Raw genomic sequence first — 12468 nt, 5'->3', positions numbered from 1 at the left:
TTTTTTTCTCTTTCGTCACCTGTGTCGTATGTGTGGGTGGGGGTTTGGGGCTGGGTGGGGTGTCGGGACAATTCTAAGGGTCAAAGTGCCCCAAAAAATAGAGACATGGTGACAAAAGCGACCCAGGTGGCAAACATTACTGACTATTTTCTTCCTGGTACCAATCTGAAGTGGTATTTATATATAAAAATAGACTGTTCCACGATCCAACTGTCAAATTTTATTTTACTTCTTTCTTTTTTGACGTATTCCTGCCATACTGTACTGAGCAACCAGGACAGAGATGCGTGTGTGTGCCTCTAATTGTCACACAAGTCTAAAAAGACTTGACTACTGCATGCCGTGTGGAGTTAAGGATGCACCGCGCGCACATTTCTGCATTTCCTCACAGCTTTCTCATAATTTATTCATCTTTCTCGACCACACGTTCTCTGCGGCTTTTAGAGGGAATCACGATAAAAGGCAAAAGTGTTATAATAGTGGATGCGTTGAGAAGTTGTAAGGTTTGATGTCTTTTTATTTTTTTGGTGCCCTGAGAGCCAATTACATGTGATTTGCAGCTTAGAAGGGATGGTGGTGTTGGGGGGGGGAGGAGCTGAGAGAAATGGAGATGAGATAACGAAGTGGAAAGTTTGTGTGGTGCAGGCAAAGTTGAAGGATTGAGGTTGCACATGGCATGAGTAAAACTTTACATTAGGAGATGGTACGAAAGCTCAAGGTAGTGGTCCAATGCCTTCCTTCTTAGCTATTGGTCCCCCCCCCCCGACCGCCCTTTTGTGGAAAATGTACTATTACTGTTGCGACACCTACTTATTTACTGAACTGGTAACATCCCTAACATGATTAATTTGATAAAAATGACACTGTACAAGTGTAAAAAGAAGTTCAGAAGTAGTAATATGTATATGGCACAATCAGGACATAGAAGTGCTTTATATTTGCCAGTTATAAATGATCATGACATTTTTCACTTGCTCTGTGGTGGCATAACAAAACATATTTTACCTGGAGAATGGAATGGAAATTAAATTGCCATTGTGAATTCTTTCTATTACCAGCAGTGGTAACAACATTAACTGTCATGCAAGTGTAAAAAGATGTTAGGCAATGGTCGATTGTGCAGTACAGCCTTCTATTATTAGGGTGTACTTACAGCCCAGAGACATTCTAGGGTTACTATCACAAATTTCCTCTTCTCTTTGGTACCTTCCCAAAAACCAAAGTACATTTTTCCAATAGGAAGTAGTGGACATGGAATGGATCCATACAAGCGTCAAACTGTTGCCATTGAACTCTTGAATTAACAATTAACATTCTTGACTGGCAGTGTAAAATAAACCACTCTCAGTGTAACGAATGCGCCAAAGGAGATGACTTTTGCGAACCACTTCACTTAATGACTAAATGCTCTGTGCTCTGATTATCATATTACTTTATTCCTGCCTTATTGTACTGAGCAGCCAGGACAGGGACATGTGAACTGTGGCTGACTTGCACGTGACGATGGCCGACCACAGTGTTTCTTCAATTCTGCTCTTTTAAAGTGAAGCAATGTTGGGGCTTGCAAAAAGCAATGAAAAATAGCGACAACCAACACAGTTCTGAGGGCATCCATGTTGTTTCAGATGTAAATATGATGGATCAATACAAGGATGAAGAGTCTTGAACTGGTCATGATGTGCTATATATATCACTATATTGACACTTACTATGGTACCCATTATGTCATTGGATGGTGTCAGGTTTAAACCCCGACACTTGTAAAAAAAAAAAACACTGCCTGTACAAAGGAAGACACAGAGAGGTGAGTTTCTTTTTACTTGCAAGGTGAGTGGTGGAGACTGCACAGTTACAATCCTCCCAACCAACTCTGAAACAGTCTCCATTCTCCTGCTATTTATTCAGTTAGGAACGCCCTAGTTACATGAGGTTTCAACTGCTAAGGGGAAGGGGGGTTTAACTGATCCAGTTGAAACCGGTTCTTTCGTACAACATGTTATCCATAGTGTGTGGGTATCTCCTCCTTGGCATGTGATCTTCTGGAGACACTCACACACACACACACACCCTATGAGGTCACATCTACTTCTGACCCTTGCAGCTATGTCCCCTGAGGGTGTACTCTGGTGAGAGTACAGCGTTAATCTTACTTTATGTGAGTGATATGAAATGTTTGTAGGTCATAAGAAAATAGGTCATAAGAATATAGTAAAAATAGAATAACTTTATGTACAATTCTTCCAACAGATGGTCATATCACCTTGTACTTCGGTACAAGGTGCATTATTAAAGAAAGCAGGAAGTGAACAAATGTAACAGTTACCGATTGTAAAAGTACCAGATGGAGGGGTAGGATTTAATAAGCGTTGCTTCTTCCTACTCCTTTTGGACATGTGGAACTGTGAACTGATTATGTGATGCATTCAATTGTAATCTGATGCATGTTCATTACCAAATACAGGTTGCGTGTGTGACGTCACAGCATACATTGGGTACTGACGCTGGGAAACGTAAAACTCTGATTATTAGTGTCGATACCCTAACACGTAGTCAGATTTTTCTTCTAATCCAGATTTTGACATGATGTTTTGAAAACCTTCATTTTTAGTACCAAATATGTTTAGGCTCATGTGGATGGTTGTGTAAAAATACAGTAACTTTGTTGATGATGAGATACCCCCTTAGGTGTAGACAGTGCCTAAATTCTACAAATTCTCCGGAGTTTTCCCTGTGGTCTTCTGTGACATTATGCCGTTATTTTCCCCACAAAAGTTTCAACCCTTTATTTCCAACAGTAGGCTTTATTTTTGCTCTCTGCAACTCCATTATCCCAGCATCAGGAACACCTTGATGGCGGTCCAAGACCTCCCGAGCCAAGCCGGCGACTCCCATGGGCCGCTTTATAATGAGGATGCACTGTCAGATAATTAGATACACCTGGCATGGGGAGCCTTTTTTTCAGGAAATGTTGATCCATCCCCAAATAACACGCCTGCGCCTGCCAACGTTAAAGCTTGAAAAAAAAAAAAAAAAACGAAGACGAAAACCCTCCTGCTGTCCTCTTCTCCTCTCTCATGGTGTTTTATTTATTTATCCACTTCATAACGCTCTTGGAGAGCTCGCCAACGTTTTTGGCTGCCAACATTTCTCCCAAAATTGAGCACCTCCTCCTGATAGCATCTTGTGCTAACTCTAGGATGCACCTGACATTAGGGGCGTTTTGCAGTTTATATTGAATACTCAGTAGTTACAGTATATATTTTGCTCCTGCCTTCTCTCCATTCCCTAAAATGTTAACCATATTTAATACATAGTAGTAATTTTGACTTTATTGGATGCACTTGTCTCACAAGCCGTTGTATATTTCCTGTCTCGGTCCAGGGCAACATTTACTCCATAATTTGCCTTTCAAACACCAGTGTGGATGCGGCTTGTATATTTAAGACAGACTTTTGCAATTTTATTTTGTTTTACACTCCTTTTTTATCTAATTGCTGTCTCAGTTCAAGGCAGTGTTGGCACCCAAATTTGTCATTTGAACATCTGTATGTGTGGGCATTTAAATTTAGTCTAAAGTAGTACTTTAGAAATTGATTTAAAGGGGACCTGCGATGCTTTTTCCACTTTTCTGACCTATAAATGTTGTATTATCATGTTAAACGATGCCAAAATTTCAGGTAATGAGGTTTACATATTTGGAAGTGAGCCCTGAAAGAGGTTTGGGATGGCTCTCAATGCTCTGTTTCAGAGTTTTTTTTCTAACACCAGCTCACTGTGACATCACAGCTGGTGACTTCCTTATATGGGCATGCGTTGGTAAAAACTTGGTGGTTCTAATCACAGTGGAGTGAGCGGATATAAATTGGAAGTAGAATAAATTTAAAAGTGTTTTGGAAATCGGCACAGATTCTGGAAGCTCTCGATAGCTTTCTATGCGGGTTATTGTGTGTAGCTGCTCTATAGGAGTCTACAACTTAATACAAAGGTGCTTAAATCATTTTCTTACATCCTTTTTGCAAACCTGTTCCTGCCTTCTTTCGGTCCAGGGTGCTGTTAGCCAATAGTTTAGCATTATAACAGCTGAGTGGGAGTGACTCATGTATAAAAAAAAAAAAAAAATCATCAGATTGTTTTCCACAAATTTTGCCTAGCAACTAGTTGTCCTGGAAAACACACACAAGGCTGAACAGGAGCAGGGACGCTAATCCGCCCATTGCTGTTGCTTCTCCCTTTTCTGTTAAAAAGGTTAGAGCAAAAGTTTGATTAAAAAAAAAAAATAACAGAAAAAAAAACACTGCAACGGATGAAAATGCTCACCTGTGCTGTTTCACTCTGCGGCGCTTACTTCTCCTTTTGCACTCGTAAATCAGAAGCTCGTTAAGTCGCTCTACGACAATGTTTGCCTTCCGTGGGAGACGTCGATGCTATTTAGCTTGATATATGCGATACAGCAGCAGTACTGCTGTGGGTGTCCAATTAAAGCATCCTTTCTAAAAACTCACCATGGCTAGTTTCTTAAAGTGACACTACAGAGAAAGGAGTTTCTTTTAATAAGGGGGAAGAAGTTTGCTGCATTGCCTTAGTATATTCCACATACTTACTTCCACATACAGGCAAGCTAAAACAGGAAGTGTACACACCATCTATTTACAATCAATGCTCCTTGAAGACCACGGGGAAATATAGAAACAAGTTTGTGAAGATGATGCATATTTATTTCATTGCCCGGCACACTTGGCGGTGCACAGCATAGTCAGTTTGAATAGACAGGGTACACCCCATAATTTTAGTTTTATATTTAAATTGTACTCAAAATTTGTCCTCTGTTTGTGTACATACAGTACAGTGTTGTCGTATTATTAATAATACTGTGTAGTTCCTCGCTAACACGGTTACTAACGGTTGATATTATTGATCACAGCTGCAAACCGAGTTGCAAGTGACAGAATTCGATTAAAGGTGAGAAACTCAATTCAAAAAGTAACTTATGAAAAGTATGAAAGTGTCATACGTGGCGTTCTGCCTTCTACTCCTCCCTTGCTACGTCAACTAAGTCGTCAGTTCAGGTAAATGTTTGTTTATCCCTTTTATTTGTGATTGATACGCCTTTCAAATTGTTTTTATATTTGTACATATATTGACCAAACTGGTCTTTATGTCACTATGTTGTAATATGGAATATATGTAATATTTAGTACACAGGAAGATGATAAAACTTTTGTTTTATCAAAAAATAAATGTTTTTTTTTCCAACATTGCATATAATACGGCTAGTTAAACAGTAACCTTCCAGAAAAGTAATTCATTGCCGTTTTCAGCCTCTTCCTGGGAACTCCAACCAGTAGTCGCCGTCTTCAGCATCAGAATTGAACAGCCTCATAATTCCTTCGTCGCACACTTTCAGTCTTTGGTTGGCACTTTCATCTTGAGGCAAATCAGCCGCTTAGCTTGAGCTGTCCTCTTATCACGCAGCAGTCCGGCCTTTTGAAACTCGTCGGCGATAGTGAATTTTTTGACACACTATAAACCTTACAATCCCACCTCCACTCGATGTTCCCAGCTTCGTCCCTTCGCTTTGATGATGAGCCGCTTTTTTATTCATCTGAGTCTAACAGAAACAGAAGATGTAGTAATCTTAAATTGAATCAAACTTACCTAAGTTTTGTCAGATCAAAACACGATTTCAAACCGTGATATTAACATCCGGTTCACTACTTCCTGAAGTATTTTTTTAGCCATAAACTAACTGCATCACTGTTAGTGTAGTGGTTTATACACCAGGCATTACCGTACTGTGCGTGTTCGTGCATCATCGGAGCAGGAAAAGGGCAGAATATTGCAACATGCATTATCTAACCAAGGCAGGCAGCACCTTTCATACAGGACGTCTCAAAGTCTGATGAAAGCCGGAGAGATCGACAGATTTTTTTCTTTGTCTCCAAATTAATCTGCAATGACAGAAAATGGAATTCGAGAGTGACAGCAAGGAAGATGGAAGATTTTTTTTCTTTTCTTTTCTTAAGGCTTAGAACATTGCAATCCCTCTCCTTAATCCTGTGTGTACAGTGAGCTGAAAGCGAGCACACATGTAAACACTGCTTTCTTCCTGCCAAGTCCTGCTATATCTCTGCTGGTTGGCATCATGGGAGAATAACAATGAGGGGGTCGCCAGTAGAAGGATCAGTTTCCCTGGGCCTAGTCTTTATCTAACACCCCGGCTTCTGGAGATCAATTCTGCCAGGTTTGGGAGATGACAAACAAACGGTACCAACAAACACCGTCAAGGAGTAGGAGGTTCTTCATCCTCCTCTCTGTTCTTTCAAGGCAGTTCCTGTGATGCACATTTTCACACCTTTCGCCACTTCCCAACACCTTCTTCCACTACATATGTTCCAACAAAGGGGAAGATGTGTCAAAAGAAAGTATTCTTTTTATATTACTTCAGCAGGCATGATTCCTTTTTGAGGCCTTTCCCAAATGCAACATTTTGTATGCATGTATATCTTGGTGGATATTTACATATATGGACGTAGTGGACATGCCCCAGCAGAATTCACTCAGAAAATTGTAGAATGTTCATGGAAGTAGTCCATTTAGGCTACAATTGGCATGTTTTTCAGACTGTATTAATTCCATCTGAACCGAATTTGAATGACATATATTAGAGAAATAAGCAGTGCAAAATTGTGAAAATCTTGTTTTCCTCATATGATGCGGTCGTTGAATGGTGACAAATTTGATTTGCATATTTAAAAACACTAATTCGTAATTAAATTAGCAAAATTGTGAAAATCTCTTATTCCTCATGTGATGTGGTCGTTGAATGGTGACATTTGATTTGCATATTTAAAAACACTCTAATTCATAATTAGGAAAATTGTGAAAATCTTGTTTTCCTCATATGATGTGGCCGTAGAAGTGACAAATTTGATTTGCATATTTAAAAACGCTCTAATTCATAATTACATTAGGAAAATTGTGAAAATCTTGTTTTCCTCATGTGATGTGGTCGTTGAATGGTGACAAATTTGATTTGCATATTTAAAAACACTCCAATTCATAATAAAATTAGAAAAATTGTGAAAATCTTGTTTTCCTCATATGATGTAGCTGTAGAATGGTGACAAATTTGATTTGCATATTTAAAAACACTCTAATTCATAATTAGGAAAATTGTGAAAATCTTGTTTTCCTCATATGATGTGGCCGTAGAAGTGACAAATTTGATTTGCATATTTAAAAACACTCTAATTCATAATTAAATTAGCAAAATTGTGAAAATCTTGTTTTCCTCATATGATGTGGCCGTAGAATGGTGACAAATTTGATTTGCATATTAAACACACTAATTCATAATTAGGAAAATTGTGAAAATCTTGTTTTCCTCATATGATGTGGTCGTTGAATGATGACAAATTTGATTTGCATATTTAAAAACACTCTAATTCATAATTATTCATTCATTCATTCATTTTCTACCGCTTATCCTCACGAGGGTTGCGGGGGTGCTGGAGCCTATCCCAGCTGTCTTTGGGCGAGAGGCGGGGTACACCCTGGACTGGTCGCCAGCCAACCACAGGGCACATATATAGACAAACAACCATTCACACTCACATTCATACCTATGGACAATTTGGAGTCGCCAATTAACCTAGCATGTTTTTGGAATGTGGGAGGAAACCGGAGTACCCGGAGGAAACCCACGCATGCACGGGGAGAACATGCAAACTCCACACAGAGATGGCCGAGGGTGGAATTGAACCCTGGTCCTCCTAGCTGTGAGGTCTGTGCGCTAACCACTAGACGGCCGTGCCGCCCTAATTCATAATTAAATTAGCAAAATTGTGAAAATCTTGTTTTCCTCATGTGATGTGGTTGTTGAATGGTGACAAATTAGATTTGCATATTTAAAAACACTCAAATTAGGAAAATCTTTAAAACCGTGGACCCAAGACCCAGTATTCTAACAGCTTGAAACCCAAATAAAGTGACAAGGAATAAAGACTGTAAAAATAGTCTGGGACATTCCTGTGGAGATAACTTTAGTATTCACCCAGATAGGCTGGAGGGGGGGAAACATCCATGTTAATATGAAACTTGGCGCAAAGAGCCTTTAGGCAAAGTGCAATTGGCATCTTTTAGTTCCCCACTGGACATCTGATACGGGCTGGCAGGAGATGGACTGAAGGAGATCATCAATAGGGACGCCTCCAGGGAAGGGAACACCTTCATTTCACTCCTAATATGCCTCCTCCCTTCTTTGATTGGCTAATATGGTTAGAGCCCCGCATCCCTTATTGGATCATATCAAAGGTCAGAGGAGTCCTGCGGACCAATCAATCTCGCCGAGAGCAGGAAGCGCCGAATTGAGGGTGAGACCATCCATCTAGTCGGAATGAAAGTGGGCGAGGAAGGTGAGATTGAGCTGTAGACTCTTGGAATGTGATTTTCTTCTACACTTGTTATTTTTCACAATTCTGTGGAAATGTCTGACTTATTAGTCCTGAAATCCTCAGCGGACATCTCTCCCATTTTGAATGGATTTTGAACACACCTTTCTCATCAAAGAATGAAGATTGTATTTTAAATGGATCAAATTTGCTGAGGTTTGTCTACAGCCATTCATTTTCAACAGATTATACGAACAAAGCTGTGAGCAAGAACACTATTGATTTAAAATGACATTGGACTCAAAAAAAAAAAGTCAATTATTATAGACTAATCATTGTCAAATTTGCTGAAGCTTATCTCGCCGACTGACAGTCAGGAATCCTCTTCATATTTGAAGACTATCCGAGTAAAGCTGGCGGCAAAACAAAAACCGATTTTTAAAACGACGCCTGGCACAAGATACAAAAAACTCCATGAGCTCCATCTGTTTTCTGCAAATTATTTTTGCTGTTTTTAAACCATCTCAACCAATTTTCGACATTTGAAACACAAACCTGAACCCAAACACATGCTTAGTATAACATTAGCTGTCCCAATACTTTTGGACAAATCAAATTGATTGCCAGTTAAAATGAAAATAATACATTAAACGATGAAGTGACCGATTTAAAAATAACCCTGTGACCCATTTAGAGCACATGAGCCTCAGTTTGATAAACCCTGCACTCAATGAGACAAATACTCCAGGTGAGTAAATCACATTTTATTTGGTCTCTCTTGAGGGCATAATTAGCCGAATTAGCCTCCAACCCACAACCAAATGGACCCCGAGTTGCCCTGTGGCCCGACTGTGTTAAATAAAACAGCATTTACTCTGTGAAGATTATAAGTCACTGTTTTAATAAGTCACCGGGGGTGGCGTTGAGTGCGAGCTAATGTTTGCTCAGGCAATGGCTCCATTACTCACGGCAAAGTCAGGAGGGGTCTAGTCGGGGACGGGGAAAGAGGAAGGAATTATCAAAAGGTGTTTTTACTTGAACATCCTCGCGAGCTTGCTTGCTTGCTGGAGGCAGGCCGGCTAATTGTAGACAGTCAGTGAAACATATCTGCCATGAAAAAAGGAAAAAAAAAGCCTGCAGTGGGAGTCAAAGCCGCCTTAGGCCTGAGCCAAAGTGTTTTAAATGGATTACACCGGTGTGTCATTGCCATTACACGCTCCTCACAGGGACCACCACCACAGGAATTTTTATTATGGCTTTACGACTGATCCTCCCTTTCTTTTAGGATCATACTTGATGCATTTATTTTTCTCTACCACAATGGTTTCATTTCATATTTTATGTTTTGAAAGTATACATAGAGGAGCGGGCTGTCCTATGTGGGCGTGGCTGTAGGTGGGATACGTTCTCCCCTTCCCCAACCTCTGCTTTTCTTTACGAAACAAACTCAGGCAGAAAGTTATTATAGTTGGTGATTCCCAGCAAGAGATAATATTTTTCATCTGTCAACTGCATTTCACACGGGACTGTTTTTGTTGAACATGAATGTGAAATATCCGCCAAGCTGTTGCTGAAGCCAGAAGCAGTGCGCTCTCGCCAGGAAAAGTGCCTTGATGTCGGACACGCTGTGTTGTCCATGGAGGTGGAGAAAAACCACAGTGCTCACTGTCTGGAACGCTGTAGTCCCGCAAAAAACGTGTAATGACCACATTTCCGCTACCGAGGTTGTGCCAAGATTGTCTGCAGTCATGGCTGGCTTCTGAGCTCCACGGCACCAGTGGTGCTTTTCTGACAAAGTGTGTCTGACAATGAGTGCTCCTCCTTGTGCATCAGCGGTTACGCTTTGAGTTCATTCACGGTATGTCAGGGGTCTGGGTTAGGTTGGTGGTTGGGATAAATTAAAACACAACGTTTTGGCCAGAAGCACAAATCCAATGCAATACAGCTGGAATAGGTGCAGATTCTGGAAGATCTAGAAAGTTTTCCATGCAAGTTATTGTGTATTATGTAGTCCACAACTCAATATAAAGGGTTGAAAAAAAGCACAATCGTTCCCCTTTTAAATAATTAATGATTTGAGATATTTATAAATTTCGATAAGGTTAGAATATTTTTATTACATTTATTATTAATCGTCAGTAATGGAATCCGATTGTTTGCATCATCAGGGATGTGTCCATTGGGGCAGCCAGACTTATATTAAAACATTGAGACATGACATTACTTTACATTACTCGGACATCACATGGAGAGATGAGAGAGTGAGGGGAAAAAAAAAATCTTCTCCTCCCATTCGGTGTGGAAGTGGTAAGTTGACTTTTTTTTTTAGCAGTAATAATGCTGGAGTTTATTTTTCACAGCAACACACATTCTTAATGTTTCCTGTTTCTGTTTTGCTTCTTTGTCCTTCTTTCCCGAAAAAATTCAATTTATCAATATTTCGCGGAAATTCACCAACCAATTAACCATGATAAATGAGGGGCGACTTTTATTTAAAAAAAAATTATAAAAAAAAATGACACTTTTTACATTATTATGTCTAGTTGGCCTATATACTGTAAGCACAGAGAGCTTGTTATACATGCTTGTTGTCATCACCTGGCTGTATTTCTGCCACCTAGTATGCCGCTCTGGGATCTGAGGCCAACCTTTTTGCAGCAGGTCTTAAAGGCTTTTAGAGGCTTTCATATCAGTGATCACACACTTGCTCCTTAAGCTAATCATTGCACTTGGCGCCAATGAAACGTGATCTAACACAATGACGGCACAAATTAGCCTTAGCCGGTGGACAACAGGACCAGGAAGATGTATTCATGCACTCCTTATCCCTTGCCTGCCTCAGGCTGCTATTAATCTTGTGGCCCGGTTGAGATGAATTAATACACTCGAGAATCTGAATTACCTTTCTGTGTAATGTAATTCCACTGGAGTGAGATTAAAAACACGGCAGCTTTGTTAGTAGGTTCTGACTATAAAAACTGGCCCTCGTACCCCTTATACTACCTTAATTTCCTATGTATTGAAACTGGCAAGGAGTACATTTGGAATACAGGAAGTAAACAAATGTATTGCAATTTGTATGATTAAATAAGATCTGCTTCTTCCTATGAACTGAACCATGTGATGTGTTCCAATGTAACTTGTAAGTCCATTGACACCATTACCATTACGAACCCTGCATAGATGAAAAAATGGTTTGGTCCTGTTGTCCAACCAGGAAGTGGCCTGTCTTGCAAAACCATAGCGGTAAATATATTCAATAATATCCTTTAACTGTACAGGCTGTGCTCTATTCCTGTTTGGAGAAAACATGCAAATCTGGAATGTGTGATCTTGCATATTTATGACACATCATAGCGGAGGTTCACGGGTGTTGCTTCAGCACTTCTGCCGCAGTGCGTGACATACGGCTGCCGTCGTGTCGAAAAACATCCCACCATTATAATAAGCTTGCTGTTTATCCCAGCGGGCAAAATAAATGTTTTATAAAGTGGCCCCGAGAGGTTCGCAAATGCAGTAAGTGAGGTATTATGGGTACGAGTGGCGGAGACACCTGCTATGCTAACGCTAATAGCGAGACGGCATCATTCACAGTTGACCCCGGGTTTACAATTACCATAAATACCTCCACTGCCTGCTTAAAACATGGCTCCCAGAACCTCAGTTTTCAATTTGTGGCCTCTTTAACGTTAGGGGCCACATGACGGGGCTCCCCCGTCTTGAGATGGACTTGGTCATCATGGTCTGCATTAAGTGGATGCTAAAGTTTGATGCTTTTATTTGGCACTCTAGCAGACTCTTTTTACTGTAAGTCACCAAATGTTTGTCCCGCCTTCCTACAATCTGTCTCAGATGAACTCAATAATAATCAAGGACTGTGATGATTATTCACTGATTCCGTGCTTCTATTCGGCGATTTAGCAGCATCTTTTTACTGTACAAAGCCAAATATACCCTTCCTATCCTCCAGTGTCTCAGACGGACTGTGGAATCAGTGTGTAAACTAATGCTTCAACAAAATGATTTACTGACTCCATGTGTCGATTCGCCGCTCTAGCAGCCTTTTACTGCAAGGGAC

General features: G+C 40.2%; 1 protein-coding gene across 38 annotated transcripts in view; it reads left to right on the top strand.

Annotated features, from left to right (window-relative positions):
* The window catches only part of LOC131124820 (receptor-type tyrosine-protein phosphatase delta-like), a 330087-nt gene that overhangs the window by 61214 nt on the left and 256405 nt on the right, over window positions 1–12468 (top strand). The window lies entirely within an intron of this gene.

The sequence above is a fragment of the Doryrhamphus excisus genome, chromosome 3 (genome assembly GCF_030265055.1).
Source record: "Doryrhamphus excisus isolate RoL2022-K1 chromosome 3, RoL_Dexc_1.0, whole genome shotgun sequence".
In the NCBI taxonomy this organism is placed as follows: domain Eukaryota; kingdom Metazoa; phylum Chordata; class Actinopteri; order Syngnathiformes; family Syngnathidae; genus Doryrhamphus; species Doryrhamphus excisus.
Note: the sequence above shows the minus strand (reverse complement) of the source record. Positions and strands in the feature narration are given on the sequence as shown.